This window comes from Engraulis encrasicolus, chromosome 9 (assembly GCF_034702125.1).
Source record: "Engraulis encrasicolus isolate BLACKSEA-1 chromosome 9, IST_EnEncr_1.0, whole genome shotgun sequence".
Classification (NCBI taxonomy): domain Eukaryota; kingdom Metazoa; phylum Chordata; class Actinopteri; order Clupeiformes; family Engraulidae; genus Engraulis; species Engraulis encrasicolus.
In genome coordinates, this window is record NC_085865.1 from 19,189,663 (window position 1) to 19,213,280 (window position 23,618).

Consider the following 23,618-nt stretch of genomic DNA (forward strand, 5'->3'; position numbering starts at 1 on the left):
TGTTGTCTTTTGAGTGCTAGATTTTCTGGTTGGTATTCAAATCATGGAAACCGTATGAGGTATCTGGGGAGTGGGGGCACTTAACCAATGTGTTCCATTTTTACTTCCTCTCAGAAAGCATTGTGTTCCCTTTTTTTCTCCTTTTTTTCCTTCTGTCTTTTTTGGAAGATTTGTGTTCTGACCTAAAATAATCTTAGTAGCAGTAATGAAGAAGAGTTGTACAGATGCATGAATTAGGATGAACAACTCTGGAATTTATTGCAGTCCATTATTCACTTGTTTCGAAAGTACAACCCATATCAGTCAGCATAGGCTAGGCCTACAATAAAACATGTTAGTTTGCAGTGTTCGAAAGTTATAACATAGCCACACCACCCAACATGCAAGTCTTTGGTATGGCAACACCACTCTAATAACATGTTACACATGGGTCATGTTGGCTTTTTAAATACTGCTGGTCTGAATGTTGCCTGTAAAAACAAGTCCTCTGCTAAGTTGCACATGGTAATCCATTTGTGTGTATAGTGTAATTCCTTTGGCCTGGTCTTTGCAGTATACTAGTGGATACACTTATGAGAATCAAATCAGACTTAATGTCAGACAAATATTGTACATTTTACAGTAGTTACAAGGGAGGAATAAATCGGTGTACCTACCTGCTAACATTTCCCATTTTTAACTGGAGGACAGGGACAGGTAATGACTCCAATGACTCCCCCTGGGCCAGACAACAGGAAAGGCCCCACCCTGTGGTATCCTAATTGCAAAGGATTTGGTGGTTACTGTAGGTAAAGATGCTGCTTTAGTGGTTGGGGTTTGGGGGTTTCTCCTCTGAAAAAAAAATACAGTGCGAATACACTATTGTCACTAATACTTGATCAGAACACAAACATACACCAATAATAATGAAGTGTGCGTTTTTTTTCTAGCTCAGAGGCTTGGGCTTAAGGGCCCCCTTGGTGCTTGGCCAGGTAGGCCTATGCCAGGGGTGGGGAACCTTTTTCATTCGAAGGGCCGTAAAAGTCCTCTGAGGGCCGTACTATCAACACAAACCAGGAATTTTCCCTTCACTTGAGGCCTATATTGAAGGCAGCCACCTCTTAAACAAACACCACCTTCTCTAGGTTCCCTGAATATAACTTAATTGTATTGCAAAGGCATTTTCTAAGATTCCTTTACAAAATGTGTCATATTTCATGTGAGGCTGCATAACATTAAAATTATATCGGGGGGCGGATAAAACGGTCTCAAGGGCTGCAAACGGACCTCAAGACATAGGTTCCCCACCCCTGGCCTATGCAATAATCCCTCTTTGGTGAAGGAATAGTACTGACAAAACTCTGGAGCCACAGAGACTACAGAATTTTGGTCCCCGTATGGTCAGCAGCATCACGTTCATCAGAAGGCCACTTCTCTCTCTGCTGCTACAAGGTGAGAGAGCCCTGCCAGATGGCAAATAGCTGAAATTTGGGCAGCCATGGCCTAATGAGGGTTGCAGGTTAGAATCCCATCCTTTCCGCTCCCTACACCTCCATCTATGACTAAAATGTCATTGAGAAAGCCACCTAACCCCACATTGCTCCAGACTGTGCCTTGTGAATAATAAGACACTTTCTACAAGTGTCAGCTAAGTGTAATGTAATGTAAATTCAACCTACAAATTCAAAACCACACATCTTCACCTCTCAGAACATGCTTTACTCTTTTCCTCTCCTTTGCAGGATTGCCAGATGAGACTGCTGATTTCCAGCCCCACAAAAAATGCTCAAAACCTGCCTGGAGGCACTAAATCCCACCCAATTTGACCTGAAGTCTGTTGATTTATATGGCCATAAATCTGCATGAAGACCCCAAATACCCGTTTTTGTCCTTTTTACCTGCAGAATAGTCATCCTAAGCTGCCCAATTGGGCAGGAAACCATCCAATCTGGCAACACTGCTCCTTGGGACTGCACTACTACATGAAATTGAGCAGTACCTCACTGATGTGTGTTGTTAGGGTTCCCTCTAGTGGCCTTTGTCAGGACATGCCATAAGTGAGCTTCAGAGTGTGGAGAGGAAGAGGTTGTGCATCATAGTCTTGTAGTCAGGGCTGGGCTGGGGGGTGGAATAGGGTCCGGACACTTTTGGCTTAAAGGGGCCCCTCGTAATTAGTGGCGCAGAACTGACTCACCGGTGGGCCCCGCAACCTTGTGGGCCCTACTTTCAGAAATTGTTTTAACATTTCTGAAAATAGGGGCCCACGAGGGTGCGGGGCCCACCGGGAGATGCCCGCTATGCCAGATGGCCAGTCCAACCCTGCTTGTAGTCACAGCGTAGAGCCTACAAACATGCTCCTGATTTATCCAAAGATTTCTTTGAGTCGCTCTTTAAAGTTTTAAAAGCTTTACAGTTTCAGCAATAACAGCTGTTAAAGTCAGAGCAACATGCCCAGACAAAAACAAGTCAAGGAATAATATCCTACATAAAACGCCATGGCTATCCGTGACCCGATCTAACCAGTAGGCCTACTTGATCCTCCTAAAAACCAAACCTCTAATCTTCCACGCAATTCTGGCAAACCTGCACACCATTCAAAAATCACAAAACAGCATTCCTGTGTTGCCCTAATCTTATAATATCCCCATTTACATAGGCTACATCTCATGAATGTACTGAAGTCTGGCTGGGGCATAGCACAAAAGCCTGGGGAAGTATGAAACTAGTTCCAACCTACCTCAGTTAAATTGTATAAAATTCTTTCTTTTCTTTTTTTTTTTTAAGATGACAGCCTTTGGGCCCTGGTGACTCAATCCCACTTTACCGCCCAGAGCTATCAAAAGTAAAAGTAAAAGTACAACCCTAGCATGACATTACATAGCTGTTACACCATTTACTTACTGTTACTGGAAACCACTAAAAACCTAACAAGAGCCCACTATAAATTTGATCCAACCAGTGCTGATTGTAAGACAAGTACACAGGCCTACTGGTTACAGATAAGATCCCTGTGCTGGAAGGAAAATTTATTTATTTTTTCACTTTTACTGTTACTTTCAACACCTCTGCCACCTACGCAATTTGACAGGCTAGCCGTACTTGGTAACCTTGCTCAAAGGCACATTCATCTGAATTACCCGCTGTCTTCGTCAACTTACCTTTCCTTTCAACGTCACAACAATAAGCAAATCATTTAACACCTTTTGCAACAAAAGGCATCAACCTACGGACCTATCAGCTATACCCAAGGCTGATAGTAATTTACAGTATTATGTATTGATTTTATGTTCATGTATTAGGCTATTATGTTCATTGTATTTTTAAGCTCACTATTTATTATTAAGGCCACAGAGCATTTGTAGAAGAAATTAAGAATAAATATTTCGTAATTTATTTTGGCTGGGCAGACAATCAAACCATCTTCACATATGATGTAGTCTTATGTAGTAGTAGGCCTACAGACTTAGCATGAGATGTATTTGCTGTGCATTGTTATTGCATACCTTGTACACTGGTACTGACACAGACTTACTCAGAGATCCTGTGAAAGAGGTCTTCTTTCTTTCTTTCTTTCTCTGTCTTTAAATACCAACATAAATTTTAAAAAATACCTACGTTGAGTGAAGAAAATAGGTGACAAACTTGGCTGACATACTTGTACAGGGGTGGTTGGTACTTCATTTATCTTCCAGGAAGTAATTTTTGGAAATGCTTTTAAAATAATTCATTCTTTTGATAAATATAGAAAATTTATATTTTGTGGAGCACCTCATGGTAAAAATGATCTGTCCTAAACTCTGCAAAATGGCAAGCCCACTGTATGCAATGTCACTTTTCACCACAAGAGGGAAGTCACATTCCATCCATGATTTGTCCTTTTCTAGTCTGACACCTGGAGTAGAACTGAATACAGCCAACTGTTTCTTTCCCCAAATCAAACAGCTGACCTGATTCATCATGTTTCATCAAGTCTTGCTTTATCGCTTCCTGTCTATCTCTCTATGTCTCACTCACTTACCCTCTCTGTTTGCTGTCCATCTTTCTTTCTTTCTTTCTTTCTTTCTTTCTTTCTTTCTTTCTTTCTTTCTTTCTTTCTTTCTTTCTTTCTTTCTTTCCCAATGTTCCTTCTCTCTCTCTCTCTAACTCAAATTAAATCAGACAATGCTTTTCATTGACCTCGCGGTGAGGCATTTCATTGCTTTTTGCAGGGATTAACTTTCTCCATCCCCCGGACGGATATCCGTCAGTTTGGATTTTGGCGAGGCTGTGAACGAGATCAGCGTGGATCTTCAGGGAGGGAGGAAAATAGAATCAGCTTCACCAAGTGATTGGATTGACTGGGGCCCTACAGGTAAAGGTTGGCTGATCTGTAACAGGCACAGCTAGTGCATTTAGGGGGTAGGGACATTTGGATGAAAACTGGCAGCATCCATAAAGTCATGATAATTGGCGTGGTAGAGGTAAACAGTTATTGTTGCAGTGTTGAGAACGTATGATCCCAATTGATTTTAAATTTTGACTCTTTGACTGTTGATTGCAAAGCATATATGCTCAAAAATAGTGTTAAATGCAACTCTCCAAGTGTTAATTCAACACTCAAAGAGTTGAATTTCACACTAAATCGCGTGGGACCTTATATGCTTGGAACAGTGTTGAATTAACACTGCAAATTTTACTCTGTAGACATATCATGTAATTACTGTATTAACAATTCATTGTTGATCACCAAAAGGCAACTCAACCTTGTGTTAAACGATTCGGAGATGTTCACACAAACACTTTTTCCCCGAAGTCACTACACTGCTACCCCATCATGGTATTTCCCTGCTGCAGAGTCTGCAAGGAGGAGATGTTACTGCATTCTTCGTGGAGACGTTGCACTCCCAAGGACCTGCACCCTTTCCCATCACCATCACTGACCATGATGGCCTGTGTAATTGATTATGGAGAATGATATTACAGTTTGCCATGATGCCCAAATTACAGGCAATACTGCATCCTCTTTTGTTCTTACCATGTTTCAATGGAACACCTGCCTAGTGATAAAAATAAAGATTTAGCCTCAACCCACGTTCAACTGTCAGTTTCATTATAAAACAGCAGGTAGAAACAGCACCATAAAACAGTTATGAAATGCATGTTTTTTTATTGTAAACAAGGGACCAACTTCCCTCCCTTTCTGTCTCTCCGAACAACAAATTCACTCCCCTCCCTTCCTGTCTGTAGCTTTTCTCTTCTTCTTCCTCTCTTCTGTCGGCCTACTTCTGGGAGTGTGTGGGAGAGGTGCAGGACGCTAACCTCCAGATGGAGAAGAGTGAGTAGGAGGCTCGCAGGGTGGCTAGTTGGCCCGAGACCGCGCTAAGCAGACAAGTGCTGCCTCCCTTCCCTACTCCTCTCATCTCACATAACAACATGCAACATGATACGCAGCCATAATTTGTTTGCGTTTTGCGGTAAAATGTTTAAAGCTGAGCGTTGCGGACTTCAGGGGTAGCCACCAGTGGAGGAAAAGGTCAGAATGATTCTACGGGCGTGACATGTGCAATGGACTCTTTTTTCCACAATATTCAGAAATATATTACTTTTTTGTTTTTGTGCCTTTATTGGGGACATGACAGCAGATATTATGACAGGAAGAGATTGTGACTGTGACTGTGGTGGGACTAGGATATTACACAGGCCGGATTCAAACCTGGGTCCACATGGGCATGCATGCAAGCATCCCCTCTTTGTCGTCAATTAATATTAGATTAGATTTCAAAAGTGAATTTGTCTTTTGAAATCTTTTAAATCTTTCACAGCATCCATGTTTTCAAATGGTGCCCAACATCATTTAAAGTGATATTGTGCTATTTTTGGAAATAGGTGAATTTTGCACCTCCCCTTGAGTTAAATGATTGAGTTGTAGGCTACCTCTCTCCTGTAATTTCAGCCATTTACTGAGTATGGCCATGCAAATTCTACATCCAAGCTAGCAATTAGCATTAAATCCTATGAGACCAGCCACAGAACAGACCAGAACAGTTAGCACTCAATCATTTAACTCAAGGGGAGGTGTGAAATGAACTTTTTTTTTAAAATGGCACAATATAATTTTAAAGATTTTTTTGGTAAGACAGGGTAATGAAAAGTGCCTCTGTCCTCGGCTGTTGAGTGCACTTGGTGTCCCGTATGCACACTCTAACACACAGACACTCACACGTGCAGACGCACGCACGCACACGTACACGCATGTACGATTTCATACATGTGCTCTATCGAGAGCAGTATGTATGCTGCACATAGCACAGGAGAACAGCAGGCCAGGTAATTTGTGCTTGTCTCCACGGCAACTCACATCATTAACTCCCCCAGGACAAATTGAGGCGTTCAAGGCAAAGTGCTGTTTTGATGAATGAACTTTGCGAGACTATTTTTTAAATTAGAGAATGTACGATAAAGGCGCCCCGAGTCCCTCCCGCATAGGGACGGCAAAGCCTGCTATGACTTGCTGTGCTTTCTGTGGGGCAATTATGTCAAAATGGAGACGTACTGCATGTAGTATACCAGGGGTGGGAGAGTGTGTGTGTGGGTATGTGCGTGGATGTGTGCCTGTGTGTGTGTGTGTGTGTGTGTGCGTGTGTGTGTGTGTGTGCGTGTGTGTGTGTGTGCGCACGCGTGTGTGTGTGTGGGTGTGTGTGCGCGTGTGTGCGTACGTGTGTGCATGCGTGTGCGTTTGCGTACGTGTGAGCATGCGTGTGCGTACGTGTGTGCTTGTGTGTGAGAGAGTTCACACACCTTATCATCATCATCCTCTTCCCACCCTCCCCACACCTAAGTACTCTCTCATTCCTCCACAGACACTGAGTCCTAATAAAGGGGAGAATTGGATTTTAAACTCCCCTGTCCTCTCTGCACTCACAGTATGCCCCAAAGCCATATGGGCCTGCTCTGCCATCCACACACTGTGCATTTTATCCTCCCACTCTCCCTAGTCATTTTCTATGCTATGGTGCATGCTGCGCTATATGTCCAGCCTTTGTGTACAGCTCTCCCAGTCAGTCACATGCCATATGTTACTGGGGGATACAATGGAGCTCTTTACTGCTGTACACTTTGATATAGGCTGTTTCCTCCCCTGTGTGTGTGTGTGTGCGTGTGTGCGTGTTGTATTGACATTTGCCTTCATTACTGAATGTAAGCATCTCTTTGCTCGAGCGAATGCATTACGAAATCGATTGGTTAGTCACCACAACAACACCTAGTGTCACCATTTAACACAGTAACAGTTGGACAGCATTGGCCACTGTTGGCTCTGTGAGGGTCATCAGTAGCCACTGCCTGCTGTGTATCTCTCAGCAGGAGAGACTACTCAGGTGATGGTAGGAGAGTGCAGTCCTAGTATGTAGTGCTAGCAATCAGTGGGTGGAATCGTGCTGGGAATTATACAAACAGAGCAGCATTTTGCAGCTACAAACCACCAACTCATATCCCGTGTCTACACGCTATCTGTATCTGTGCCATGAAAATATGCATTTGGAGTTTATCTACTGTATCGTAAATGCAGTGATACTGCGGTTGTGGCTATTATTGTGTCTTTCAAGGACAATATTCAAGGCAATGTTTTCTTCTATGTGTAAGGCCCAACAGCTTGAAATAAAAACTACCCATCATGAGCAGCATGTATACTATCATAATTGTAGGAACTGTGAGATAACATCTACTGCATTAGGCCTACCACTGAAGAAGTTGAATGTAGCTGTTGTTTTGATCGAACAGATGACTATATTGCTCCGAAGAGTTATGAAAGGAGTCATTTTTGTTTTCAGCTTAATGATCTCTTCTTTAAACAGTGTCCTTTTGATGAACATCCAACGTGTGCTGCCTCAGCTGTTCTCTGGGCCGTCTTTGTGGCCTGGTGACACCGTCACAGTCGTCGGGGACGACAGCCGTCTGGTTCATCAGCATTCCGAGGTGCAGGTGAGGGCCGGCCGAAAAAAGTCTGAATGGAGGTGACTTGTCGCCTCCTCACATCTTCAAAGTCCTCCATCTGCCCCCAGCTCTCTGTTTTTCCTCTTGCCCTCTTGTCTTTTTCTCTCTCTCTCTCATTCCTCTGGGATCTCCTCCATTCTTTCCCCCCCCCCCCCCCATAATAGCTTATCTCCTTGCAAGAGGACAGTTATCAAGTGTTCATTAAAATTTGGATTAGTGGATTACTAAGGAAATGTCACACGCAGAACATTTCAGCTCTGCCAGAGCAATTACGTCAGGCTGTTTCGCTATGGAGACAACTAAGGCTCACCCCCACTATGTGCTGAGCTAAGAACACTTTCAGTCGGAAAAGACGCTGTGATTGCTTTTAGGATGCTTGCTTGTTGCGATACTATCTTGATTAAGCAGCTTAGTACATGCACTGTAAACAGTGGACATTGCATTTCTGAATTCGCTTTGTGGGCAACAGCCGCACTATGCAAGTTTGCAGAAATGGGCTGGGTTGCCAATCTGTAGGTTGAAGGAGAGAGAGAGACATAAGGAAGACAATTTCGCTTCCAAACTGTAAGGCAAATTATGACGAAAAATGGCCCTACTGTGGCTTGACCTGTAGGGCACTCGCCTATTACACCGGTGACCTGGGTTCAATTCCGTCCGGGTCCTTTGCCGAATCTCCCCCATCTCTCTCTCCCACTCGCTTCCTGTCGCGATCTCACATCCTATCTAATAAAAGCATGAAAGCCCTCAAAATATATAATTTAAAAAATAAGACAAATGATTAGTGTTGCTCTATGGTCAGGAGAGTTGTGTGCTCATGATTTCATGGTCCTTTCATGCAGATGGTATCGCCATGCATGGATCCTATTCACTATTTGTTGAAAAATGTTAACTACATAATAACATTGCCATGACATTACCAAGATGCTCAAGTGACAGATTAAGACATGATCATCGTCGTATCGAAGGCAATAAGGTTCTTACAGAGACTGCACAACTCTCACAGGTCTAGCCTAACATTGTAAGTGCAGAGGCAAATTTTGTTTCAATATTGTTACGACCCCAGCTTGTTCAGGGGAGCAACATGAAACATAGACAACAACAAAGTTAAAAGTGTAGCCCCATAATGCACGCTGCACCAGTGGAATGCAGTTATCATCAGTGAAAAGTTAACTACCATAGTACTACTCTACTATGACAAAACACAGGGCCTTTAGTAATAAACAACAACCTGGTCATTGCCATTCTGTTAACAGCAAATTTATAATGCTGAATCTTAACAGGTTAAAGTTATTTATACATAGATTTCCAATGCAGTCAAACATTCCACTGGGAGCGTAGTCAAGAATCCCAAAATCCTAAGTGGCTAGGTGTTTAACTCAGGGAGTCCTATTGAAGCAGAGTAGTGCTGTAGTAGACTTCCAATGTTAAACACCTAGCATCTTAGCATTTTGGAATTCTTGTCTGGACATGGAGCGTAGTGTTTGTCAACATCGGAAATCCATGTATAGAAACCAACAATCAACAATCAAACAATGCTGTCCAGGGGAAATTATGTGCGTATGCGGTGTATGCAAGTGAATGATGTGTGCAGGGTGTGCCGTCAGTATCAGTATGTTAGCTGTAAAAAGAGTGAAGAGATAGAGTGAGTAGAGAGAGAAGGAAATCAAAAAGCCAGTGGTGAGTTTCAGGTCAGAGTTTCTACAGAAGGGAGAGGGCCAGGACAACTTTATACCTCCCACTTGCTTACAGGTGTACAATCAATTAATTACCCTAACAGCCTCTGGCACCGCTCGTACAGCACTAGTAGGCTTTGACCAGAAGGGGGCACACAGGGACGTCACGTCACAATATCCATCAAGAACTCGGGTAAAAGTAGGTTGCCCCCCCCCCCCCCCCCCGCCCCAAAAAAAGGAAAGGTCATGGGCTATATATGCATCAGTCCTCACCAGCTCCCATTTCCCTTTCATGTTCTGTCTGCAGCCCCTTATCATATGCCTTTGAATTCACATCTGTCCACATCCGAGACTGGCCAGGACTGAAAGCCAGTGGTGTGAGCTCGGTTGGCAGCCTCAGTTGGCCCCTCATCCCCCATTCCTACCACCATCACCACCACATCCCTCTCTGGGGACTTAAGGGCTGGACAGCTCTCTTATCCGTCTTCATGAACCTTCCCCACCCCCCACCCTCCCCCTTAGGCCGCCACCGTCCTGGTCTGTGGCAGGCGGTGATAAGTGGAAGCCCTTGTGTTGCAGCGCTTCAGCCTCTTTGCCTTGAATGAACGGCGCGGGGCAGCTCAGAGGCGAGCATGACGGAGAGGCTCACAGAGGAGTGATTTCACAGCCGTTATAAAGCATACTCTGCCCTGACCGGAGGGGCAGTGACTGACAGCTAGAGATCGCACACTGTGTGTGTGTGTGAAGTAGACAAGGACTCGCTCACTGTGGCCCCCTGCTGTTTGGATTCATTAAAAAAGCACACACATAGATGAGATTCATGACCATGAGTCTGTGATGCCAATATAAATCCTACTCCATCGACTTTGTTTCGTTGGTGGCTGAAGCGCATACATGAGGATCTGAAGCCTTTTGGTTTGGTGGTGGTGGCTGCTGAATCACAAAAAGACAGAAATATGTTGATGCTAATGTTGATTTGATGTTCATTTATTGATATTCTTTTGTATATTTAGTATTTATTGAGCATCTTTGGTACATTACACACCTCTATTCTTTATCTGTGCTTGACTTTGCAGTGCTGAATATATTGATGTGTGTGTGTGTGCAGTGGTGTGTCTGTACTTCTCCTCACCTGTGGCTGTGTAATCAATTGCCCATTGGCGATAGTAAACACAGACTTGACCTAGACTGTGACCTGTGCTACTAGAAGTTGATGCAATGCAGTGGCCACACTGTACACCCTCCAAAAGTTTCACCCATGTTGCATTAAAATTGCTCTTGTGGATGGAGAGGAGCAGGAGTGAGTGTGGTATTACCCCCATCCATCATGTGGACATGGGTGATTCTTGTCCTCATTTGGTCCCTAACACTGGGACCGTTAAAGCCACATGAAAGACCACAACTAAAGCCTCCATTATTATTAATAATGCAATTAATAGTGTGTCCTCCAAGGGCCCCCTGTCACTGCTGCAAGCCACCCAAAGCCTGCTCACCCACCTCCCTGTAGAGTCCTCATTGGTGTTTTGATGTAAGAGTTCCCGTATGCTGATTTCCATATGTGCCAGTATACTGTACAAGGTCAGTCAAGGCAGGTTTATTTTATTATTATTATTATTATTATTAGGGGCTTTTTATGCCTTTTATTGACAGAATAGTATGAGATGCTGACAGGAAATGAGTGGGTGAGAGAGATGGGGGAGGATTGGGAAATGACCCCGTCCGGACTCGAACCGGGGTCCCCATGGGCATGCAAGCCCAAATGTGGGGGGCTTAGCGCGCTGCGCCACAGCGCCCCCTAGGCAAGTTTATTTATTAACTGTTTATTAACTGTGTATGGTGCATATCAGGGAAGCCGGCAAGGGGGTCAAAGGGGTCAGCTGTCCCGGGCCCAGGGAGAAGGGGTCCCATAATAGAGTCCTAATTACATTTAATGTATTCGGTGGAGGGGGCTTTAGATGATGTTGTCCTGGGACCAGCCAACGCTGTCAGCAGCCCAGGTGTGCTACTATACTACACAAACATTCTGTTTGCATCCTAAAAATAGAATAATCTAGGAAGGGACAATAGACGTTATGAAGAATTATAAAGATATACAGAGTATTTTACAGCTTTTGAGTTTATTCCAAACACCAAGTGGCCTTCCACCAGCTCAATTAAAGACAGTGAGAGGGGACTATTTTTAACATGCACTTTCAGTTTCTCCGTGAAGATTAATAACTTTTTGTGTTAGCGAATATATGGCAATTAATTAAGTGTTGTTCTAAAGGCATGAGGGAGCTGTAGGCTAGAAACTTTAATTTAAGCGAGCCTCTGTTAGATGGCTGGCGGAGAGGTAAACACAGGGTTCACTGTTCTATTTCAACAGTCTCAAGCTTTTTATGCTTTTAGCTTTTGCAGAGATGAGTAATAAAATAATAGTTTAGAATTTAGAGAAGGCCTTTTGAGTTTGAGTATGCCAGTTTTAGCATTATTATGTTCAAAACCACTTGTGCTTTGTTTAGTTTATGCCATAACATTTGTTTGACGTGGTTTTATTGCTCTCATAGCTCATAACTTTGTAGGGAGTGAGATACGGACCATTGCTGTTTGCCAACGCTTGGATAAATCATATTGTCGGGAGCTTTTTTGGAAGACCTCACTCCAAAGTTAGTCAGGGTCGCGCAGCTAATGTCTTTGTCTTCTTAATTATGTTGGGTCAAGGCTAGTGCAGACAAAGACATGCATCACCACTTTAGGCCATATATTCTCTAAGTGCTCTTTTGCAGGGTCAGATGGAAGGCGATACAGCAAAATAAATTACTGTGTGAGGACTCTATTCAATGACAGGCCTCAGCTAAGATGTCCCCTGCTGTGTTTATGATATTTTACTGGCCAGAACTCATACTTCACTGTATAATAAAAAGGCTCTAGTCAATGATTTGAAAAATATTACTAACCATGTCAGCGGCGCAGACAGACGTGCCAGTGAAACCAGACATGACATGATGTCAGTGACATCATAACAAGCAAATCAACACTCTGGATATGAGAAAATCAAAAGAACCTTGTATAAACTTTCATATTAAGTTTTGAGATTGGTTTTGCTCTCATGTATGTAGAAATAAGGCTACTGTAAGATTCTGCAGCCAGGAGGTTTGAGAAGTCTGTATCCCTCCATTTTTGTTGTAATGTTTTGTTTTATTGTCTCCAATCTGTCTTGTTAGAGGAGGAAAACACAAGTTTTCTTTACAAGAGTCAAAAGAGCACTTTTGCTTCAGATTGAGACTGAAAATGAGGTGTTTACTTACAGAGACTGCTGTCTGGGAGAGAGAGAGAGAGAGAGAGAGAGAGAGAGAGAGAGAGAGAGAGAGAGAGAGAGAGAGAGAGAGAGAGAGAGAGAGAGAGAGAGAGAGAGAGAGAGAGAGAGAGAGAGAGAGAGAGAGAGAGAGATGCATACTGTCTGTGTCTGAGAGAGTGTGTGAGAGAGACAGAGACAGGCAGAAACAGAGATATTCAGAGAATGATGCAGAGAGAGAGAGCGAGAGATGGAAAAAAGACAACGCAGAGACTTTGTGTGAGAAAGAGAGAGCAAGAGAAAGACAGAGAGAGAGAGACAGAGACAGACAGACAGAGAGAGAGACAGCTCTGAAAAACAGCTCAGAACGGGCCACAGGAAGGAGTGCAGCCAGGAGCCAGAGAGCAACAGCTGCTACGCAACCGCCAAGGCCCTCTGTGAAGCTAAGCGGCTGACAGATGAACCCCGCTGACCTGCTATTTGGGTCTCCGTGGTGCTACCACGGCACCAGCCCCAGCCCCAGCAAGCTAGCAACCACCACACTACCACTGGCATTTAACAACAACCCACCGACTATGCTGGAGACCTTGCAGACCTTGCCTGTCTTAAATGTGACTTCACTTTCAAAAGTGTGTTTTTCGAGGGAAAACTCGCAGAACTCATAGGAGAACAAGAAAGGCGAAAAAGTTATCTTGTTTTGTACAGACTTGGGAATAAACACACTTGTGATTTGATTTTTGGTGCCTACAGTTGTGCTGTGTTCCAGAGAAGGGTCTAACACTGAAAAACACCACCGAACCATATACAAACACAGAAAATACTGAAACGCACACGCACACACACACACACGCACGCACGCACGCACGCACGCACGCACGCACGCACGCACACACACACACACACACACACACACACACTTTCACTGTTCAGGGAATTTCAAGGCTGCAGCAGGGTGCATCTACAACATAAGAGCATCTGTGCACGGCAGACATTCAAGAAAATTATTTTCTGAGCTTGTTACTTTTTTGATTGAAATAGATGTGTCAATCTCTTGCATTCGGTTCCTTCTCCCTAGACCTCTCATTCAATCTTTCATTCTTTCAGCTTGGCGATGTTGCTGATGTGCCGGAATGTGGAATTGGAGTTTTGAGAGAGATGGAAGACGACTTTTAAAACGATGTGATGACTCAGCAACTCCTGTAGAGTCCACCACGGTAACTCAGCTGACCAGTGCAATACTAGCACAATGTTTGGCCAGGCACACACACGTGTTCACACACACACACACACACACACATGCACATACACACGCATGCACGCACACAAGCACACATTCACATACATGTGACGCACGCACACACATTACACCCCCATTCTCATAACCACGACGCACACATCCAGTCATACACACACACACACACACGCACACACACACACACACAGACACACACACACACACACACACACACACACACACACACACACACACACACACACACACACACACACACACACACACAACACACAACAATGTTGTCGAGAAACGCACCCCAGCACTCTGTCAGCCCCCTCTCCTCTTCTATCACCTTCAGGAATGAGACCAGCCACCAGCTCACAGCCACACACTGCTACCTTCAGACAGACTAGATCTGGCAGAAAGAGCAGTGACACTGTGACAGACTAGACTCTCACACAGACTAGAGATCTGTTTTTTTATTCTCAACAAGAATATATTAATATTCAATAATGTTATTATAATATTATATTAATAACTTATACCATATATTGTATATAAATATTTAAAGCTATTGGGGAATACATAACTGAAAGGCTAGTGTAGCCTACTTGGAGGGATTAATTCAGCAGACTGACAGGAAAACAAAGACTCTTGGCAATGTTCAAATTGTAAGTAAATCCACTATTCTATCAGTACAGTTCAGTTACAATCAATGTGCTGCTACTGCATCATTATGACTTCACTTATGAAACACAGGGACAATGGGAGTTCTAATTTCAGAATTTAACCTTGAACTAGAGTATTAATGGGTCATTCTATGATTGACACAGAGAGAGCATACATACATTGGACATATCTACTTCCACTACTACTACTATACTTTTACTTCTTTTACTTTTACTTTCATCTAAGCTTACAATTTACTCTTTATCTCTTCTTACTATTTTCGCTTTTTCTTTTATCTTTTTTCCTTCTTTTACCTAGCCTACTCCTACCTTTCTTCTTTTTTCTATAGGCCTACTAAGTTTTCAAAATTCAAAATGGCGGAGTCAGCGGAAGAGCGGCTGCCTCCAGGCTGCTGCCTGATGGCCGGAGTGAAGTCGCTCTGCAAGGCCATCGGCAGGCGCTTCAAGAGGAGGAGCTGCCACGTTGGCGTGGCAAAGGTAGAGGTGGAAACGGCCATGAGGGCAGCAGTGGAAGAAGACTAAAGGAAAGAGGAACTGAAGCTGCCAGTCAGCTTCGATATAACTGCTGACTGGAACTGGGAGGCCTGGGACGTTCGGCATGTCAAGAGGCAAGCCTGGCAGAGAGCGAAACTGCTATTCGCAATGTGTCCACAGGCCTACAAGCTGGTGAGGACAGGGAAAAAAATAGACTGCAAAATGTGGGCTTGCACACATTGCATATTTAGCACTGTTGCCATATAGTTACAGTAGCATGTCTGCTTATCAGGAATGAGAAAGAAATGAATTGATTATTAGGCTACACTCTATAATGTAACTTGTTTTAAATACATCACTTAAAGGGACACTGTGTGAGATTTTTAGTTGTTCATTTCCAGAATTCATGCTGCCCACTCACTAATGTTACCTTTTTCATGAATACTTACCACCACCATCAAATTCTAAATATTCATTATGACTGGAAAAATTGCACTTTTCATACATGAAAAGGGGGATCTTCTCCATGGTCCGCCATTTTGAATTTCCTAAAATAGCCATTTTAAGCTGCACAAATGTCTGTAATTGGACCATACTAGTTAATATTTGTTTATTACTTAGTAAACGTTCATGTAAAGATCAAATTTGGCCATAGGGAGCCTAGTTTCAATGAGCAGCATAGTTGCAGTACCTTTTTTGACCATTTCCTGCACAGTGTCCCTTTAAAAACACATTGTACACCTTTGTGCACTTAGTTAAAACAGAAAAGGAAACATGTTGGAGAGGGAGGAGGATTAGGCAGCATGTGCAGAGGGCCCAGAAATTAGGGCTACAAATAGGCAACGAGTTTTGGGTTAAAACTGCTATGTAGTTGCTTCTATGGTATGTTTCTTCCATTGCAAGTCACAGATGGCTGATGTGAAGTGAAAAGTGTGCTATAATGTAATGCAAAGTCAAGCTTTACCTACAATCTTTGACATGCCTAAACTGACGTAATCATCATGTGCTTTTGAGTAGAGATCTATGATTCCCGATGCCCAAGCCCGCTCTGCCTGGACATACTCTTTGAAGAGGAGGAAGAAAGAGTCTTGTTCTGCAGGACCCTCTTTAATATCGGTGAGATGTGTTGTGTTGTGGAAGAAACGAAGTATCCAAGGCACTCTTCCCAAAAAAGTTAAAATAGCTTTATTAAATGGCTAAATCATTGTAGAAAAGTTAAAAACGCCAACATGTTTCGGCCAAGGAGTGGCTTTCATCAGGGCACTAAGAGACGCTTCCAGGATCGCCTTTCTGAACATAAATATGTGGCACGGGTTGGTAACTGTGAATATGCTATGACAAGGCACTTTGTGGAGACCCACAATAACAAAACGGCTAAGTTCAGTGCTATGGGCATTGACTGTGTCCCTTCTACCCCTATTAGAGGGGACAGACACAAAATATTAAGTCAGAAAGAGAATAGGTGGATATATAAATTAAATGTGACTTCAACTCCTGGACTGAATGATTCATTTGAGATGATGCCTTTTCTATATTACACTGAGTTGTAATCTGGATTTGGTATGGGGGAACCCCCTTTTTATACTGTTTCATGAATACTGTATGGAATTTTTTTGTTTCATTTTCATTTTGCATGCCTTTTCTCCTAGTTTTGTGTGTTTTTAGGACGATGAGGAGGCGGTGCGTCATGACCAATTTCCGCCCACCTGTCAATCACCCGTCAAACCCCTGTCAAACTTTTCTTTTGTTACCTGCGCCAGTGACGCTTCAGTATTGACTCTGCCCTGATGAAGGCCACTCCTTGGACGAAACATGTTGCCGTTTTTAACTTTTCTACAATGATTTAGCCATTTAATAAAGCTATTTGAACTTTTTTGGGAAGAGTACCTTGGATACTTAGTTTCTTTTGCATCCTATTTTTTGACCAAAGAGCACCTTCGGACTACCAACCAAAAACGCTGTAGCCCTCCAAACTTTTCCTATTGTTCTATGTTGTGTTGTGGCTTCTGTTGAACCAAGTAAAATGACAATAATCGTACATGCCATTTGGCAAAAATAACACTAATCTTCATATACCGCTTTCTGGCCAACCAGAAGAGTGCCGTGCCCATTCCCGCACCAGTTTGGAACAAAAGTGCTTACTGGCGAACCTCCCGCGTTCATACCAGGCTCTGAAACTTTCCATGTGTGACTTATGTTACCTGGATGAACCTGCTGATGTCCATGTTGTCGTCACAGTTGGAACTGTTGGGAAAAAAAACAAGTAGGCCTATTTTTCAGATCGGGTCGAGAGCACTCTGGACGGTTCCAGATTAGTTGCGGGAAGGGGCATAGGCATGATTCTCTGTTAGCCTGAATGTGCCTACAGAGTACCCTGGTGATGATATTCAGAATCACAATCATTAGAATCAGAAATGCTTGAAAGTCAACATTATCTGACAATAAAAGTGTATTAAATATCATACCATATATGATATCACATCTTATTTCATGGCAGTGGATATGATATTGAGGTAGAAGCGTCCTTGATTGTGTGTGTCTGTAGATTGGCTGAGCTCCATCAAGGAGACCGAGGGAGAGGCTGAGGCTGAGATGGAGGCATAGAGGCCAAGATGGCCTCTGAAGCCTTCAAGGCACAGGTGGCACAGGTGAGGTAGTTAAAGATGTTGGGCATTATCTTGAGAAGGTACAAAAAAGGAAGACTATCAAATCTAACATCTAACAACGAAATGACTTGTGTATTTTAACTCCAGGTTTTGACAGGAGATGGGTTTCCGGGTTACCACCAGCGCCTGACCAACAAGACCCAGTCCAGACCCAGTGTATGTGGTCATCTGCCTGCTACATTGCCCTGCCCTGTCCTGGTCTTGGCCGTGAGTCATAGCCCCGGCCGTATATCTCACCTCCGGCTCAAGCCACGCTAAACTCCAACCCATCCACCCCACTTTCCTAAAACTCAATAAACATTAACGCATTCAATAGTGATTCAGTTGGCTTTTCTTTTCTCCACAATACTTGGCAATAAAGGTACCTTGCTCCCTACAGGCAGGCTACAGCTGACAGACAGAGCAGCGACACTCTGCTACAGAGAGAATAATAGGTAGGTATTTGATCCCTTGCTGATTTTGTTGGGTTGACCACTGATAAAGAAATGATCAGTCTATAATTTTGATGGTAGGTGCATTCGACCATGGAGAGACTTACTAAGAAAACTATTGGTAACACTTGGTGCCACAGAGGATTAAAATCAGTGCATGTGTGGTACCCCTGCTTCAGAAAGAACCAACAAGAACGCTCCTCACCATCATGCATGAAAGTGGTAATATTGGGTTTTGAAGGCATTTGTCTGACAGTGTCAGACTGACACACACACACACACACACACACACACACACACACACACACACACACACACACACACACACACACACACACACACACACACACACACACACACACACACAGAGTTCTGCTGTGTTCCAGAAGTGCTCTTACCCCCAAACTATGCACACAAACACACATGCAGGCACACACAACACACACACACACACACACACACACACACACACACACACACACACACACACACACACACACACACACACACACACACACACACACACACACACACACACACACACGCACGCACATTGTGCACGTACATCCTCATTCTCATTACCATGCACACATTCAGTCACCAACATGCACACACACACACACACACACACACACACACACACACACACACACACACACACACACACACACACACACACACACACACACACACACACACACACACACACACACACACACACACACACATTCACAGGCATACAGTACACACACACACACACCACACACACACACATTCACAGGCATACAATACACACACACACACAGACACAGACACACACAGACACACACACACACACACACACACACACACACACACACACACACACACACACACACACACACACACACACACACACACACACACACACACACACACACACACAGGCATACAGTACACACATCCACAAGCCCACTCACGAGGCCGGTTGTACTCTATCTTGTCTGTGCTGACAGAGGGCCTTTCTGCTCCACCTCTGCCCACACATAATGAAGCCAGGGCTGGATGTGAAGGGTCTGCACTCCGGCCCCTCTCTTCCATCCACACACGGGGCTCTGTTGTGGGCACGTCATCCTTTTTACATGCCAACCAGCTTTGTCCACTTGCACTGATGGCTGTATGCAAATATTCAGAGAGGCTACTGTTTAAATGTTAGATGTGTGTGTGTGTGTGTGTGTGTGTGTGTGTGTGTGTGTGTGTGTGTGTGTGTGTGTGTGTGTGTGTGTGTGTGTGTGTGTGTGTGTGTGTGTGTGTGTGTGTGTGTGTGCTTCTCACTCTCTCACTAAATGTATGTGTGGATATCTTGTTTGTTTTTTCATGGTTGTCTGTCTATGTGCCTGTGAGAGAGAACGTTTTTTAAAATACATAATTCTACTGCCAAAATGGTAATCCGGTCTGATAAAGCTGACAAGTTTACAAAGTCTCCTCTGTGACCTCTTGTTTCTGTCATAAGCCAGTGTTTCCTTTATCTCAGAAACACATCCCAGATGAATATCGCTTATGACCTTCAGCTTTGGCATGAGAGAAGAGGAGCAAAGAAATTACCGAGCAACAGCTGATTTTTCTTTAACCCTCTGCGCTGTGCTGAAATGGAGTAAGGGACACCGAACAGCGAACACAGGGGTCAGACTCAATCGTCAGCTTGTGAAAGGTGTTATTATTGCCGCCAGGAGACTGATAACAGGTAATTAAGAGATAATAACCTTCCATTCACAGCAAGAGAATGGAGACGGTGACAGAAAAAGGGCAGAGAGAGGGGTAGGGGGAAATGGACACCACCAGATCACAAAGGCATTTAATTAAAACCCTTTTGATGGAGTTCAAAATGGCAAGGTGTGTGTGCACTCTAGGTCAACCGAGAGCTCATCATTCAAGCTACCTACAAGTGGGTTCTAACATGGGGAATTCTGGGTAGGTTCCGCAGAGCAATTCCGAATGTGTCACCGCAGTCCGCTTCCATCTTGGCTTTGCGTTCCATGCCACTGTCATGTCGTAAATTGATAAGGAGAATAACACAGCTCTGAGTGACATCTGCGTGAAGTTATTACTTATTTTGATTTTTACAATAAATCCAAACACAACAATCATTTTGTTTTCTTTCTCCGAAAGCAATTTCTGAGCGAGGACAACATGTCTCGGATTGTGTTTACCCACGGTTTTCCAACGCGCTTGTTGTTTTTTTATTCATGTTATATTCATTTCTGTGCTTGTTTACTCTCCTGTCAAGCAGGCAATCTGATCGTGCGCCGCATGCTCCCGGGGTTAAAAGAGATGAACGGGAACCCGACGTGTCAGAAGTGACACTAATCCTCCACACCCACAGGGGGCCTCAGAGGGGGCGTGGGATTTCTGCCAGAGCTTCTGAGCTGAGGGGCTGCTGCCATTTGTAAAGGATCATCACATCCCCCCAACCAGCAGCAACACAAGGCAGCTGAACATGACTGGCCCAGTGTGGTGCCCCAGCGTGGGCCATGTGACAATTGACAGCGCGATAATCCTGATGGTAAAGTGATGAGGCGGTGCAGTGATGTTGGTGGCGGCAGCAGGGTGAGATACACAGTGGGGAGGGATACACACACACAGCATCCACTTCAGGGAGCCACTGTTTTTACATTCTCACCCACCGGCCTACAGATGGTGGGGTGTTGTGTTAATATGAGCAACCCATCAAACTGAGATGTCAAGCCACGCACTCGAGCAACGCACTCCAGTAGCACCTTAATGGTCTGGATTTGGGCTATGTTAACTGACCAACAGCCCAGGTAGCTTATATCAACGAAGCAGTCCATCTCAATGAAACACTGGCCGACGGGGGCGCTGTGGCGCAGCGCGTTAAGTCCCCCCCCCAATTTGGGCTTGCATGCCCAAGGGTTGTACCCAGGTTCCAATCCGGCCTGGGTCATTTCCCATCCCTATCCCAGCTCTCTCTCCACACTCACTTCCTGTCGCTCTTCACTGTCCTGTCTGAATTAAAGGCAAAAAGCCCATAAAATATCTTAAAAATTATATCACCCCAGATTATATCACCCCAGAAATTATATCCTCCAGAGGTTATCATCATGTCAGTAACTATAGTCTCTAGAAATTAGGTTTTGTTTGTACACAGGGAGACAAACTGTACCCATTTACAGATAATGCATAAGAACACTTAACACTGTTTCTTTTTAATCTCCTTTAAAAAGCAATAGATTGCATGGGGTCTTACTCACACCACAAAGCCACTCTCTCCATTTCAAAGTAACTAGTTAAGGCGCATTAGATGTGGATCGATTTTCCTATTGAAGAGGGGTTGCATGTTTGCATATAAATAAGGACTGGATTTTTCACAGAGGAGAAGGCAAAACACTAGATAAAACACAAGATACTGAAGCCCTCGTGTCTGAGACTCAGAGTATCACCTATAGTATCTGAGTCTGAAGTTCATTGGAATTATTCACATGATGATTTTAAAATGGCACCAAGGCTTGACATTGACTTTTTGTTCACCTTTTGGTAACCGACCACAGTGGCTAGTTTTCACAAGCCATTCAGCCTTTTTTACCAGCCAAAGTTTTGTAGCCAATATTTTTTAAAAAGGTTTTCTTCTATGATACACCTAAACTCAGGAAATGAAGTGATAAAACAAGATGATCAGCGCTATGAACATAGAGTGTTAAGTGAAACTGCCTACAGTATATCATACAGATAGAATCTGAATTATCTTTCTTGAAAATATAGCCTAACACAAGGTGCAAAAAATATATGCAACTGATATGTCATACCCAAGAATAAGTTACCTGCCAAAGTGAGACTGAAATTGTTACTAACTATGGCCAGGTTTTACCCATTTTTGACCATTTGGCAGGTGCCAGCATCAAGTTTGGCACTACCAATCAGTAGGCTGAAGTGTGAGAAATACAAAAATGAAACGCATCCAGATGCTTTTGTGGCAATGGCTCTCTGCCCAAGGTGCAAATGGACCGTTGAAGTCTAAATATTGTTTTTTTTCAGAAATGTGTCTGACTAGGTTAAAACCAAAAGTTTGCCTTCACACCATAATGCATTTACATCCTTTTCTAGAGACACACAGGCACCCGTGCTTAATCCCCAATCACAGGACATTTAATATGCTACTGCTGGCCTCCGTGAAACGTACATAGTCTCTGTGGAAATTGACTCTCGAGATTTGCGGCGCAATTCAATTTTTTAAAAGCAAGTCGACCATAGAAGCAATTACAATAGTCTTTCTCCAATTACACTGAGCTGTGTGTTTCCCTGCCTCCTTGTACAACCCCACCACCACCCCATCACATACCGTACAATATGGTGCTCACTTTTTTATCAAGCAACGACGTGTTCTTTTTCTATTAAAAATATAATAGTATTCATGGCATGGCCCTGTGCTGCGCCTGCTTAGGCGCACAGCGATATAGAAGGCACTTGTGGAATTGTGTACGTGAAAGAGTAATTCGCCATCCACTTTAGTCGTTGTCCCCGGATGAACTTTTGTGCCTCCGGTGCATGATGGGTAGTTAACAAGAAGCTTCCCCAGCTCAGAGATGCAGCGGCCCCAGAGTTTGATCCAAGCATGTTGTGGTCGTCCCTAGGGGGTCCCTGATACAACCAAAGGCCAGCTTCTGCCTTATTCCCCCCCCCCTTTTCTTTTCCTATTATTAATTTGCTATTACTACACAGCAGAGCACAGTAGCAACTTTCATTTCACCTCCAATTGTGCCAGCACAAGAAAGCATGTGACAAATATAATCTTGAATCTTGAACCTTGAATGTTGAATTCCCATCATGGAGGTTCAGCGGCCCCAGTTGGATCCCAGCACGTGGTGGAACCAAGGGGCCCCTGATACAATGATGTTCCAGCCTGTATCTTATTAGTCAGAAGTGCTCCCACCTCAGAGACGGCGGGCCTCAAAGGTTGATTGCAGCATCTCATGTAACCAAGCAGGGCGCGAAAATACAAAAAAGAGCCAGCCTCGATCTCATTAACAAGAAGTGCTCCCATCACTATGGCAATGCTGTTGTCCCACAGTTTGATCCCAGCATCTCGTGCAACCAAGGAGTCCCAGATACAACGAACCACGATCAACCACCTCGATCGTATTAATCCAGTTGTTAAATAGGGAATCCGTCAGGTGCTGCCCTGCGGGCGAGTGTCAGCTTTATGAAATAAACGGGCATGGACGAGCAAACGAGC

The 23,618-nt window shown here is 43.9% G+C and overlaps 1 long non-coding RNA gene across 1 annotated transcript; it reads left to right on the forward strand.

The window, feature by feature from the left end:
- The first annotated feature begins 16,320 nt into the window (after positions 1-16,320).
- LOC134455049 (uncharacterized) lies at positions 16,321-18,244 on the forward strand. The gene is made up of 3 exons (XR_010035986.1): positions 16,321-16,410; positions 17,840-17,942; positions 18,048-18,244. It is a non-coding gene; the product is annotated as an uncharacterized LOC134455049 (long non-coding RNA).
- Positions 18,245-23,618: the final 5,374 nt, after the last annotated feature.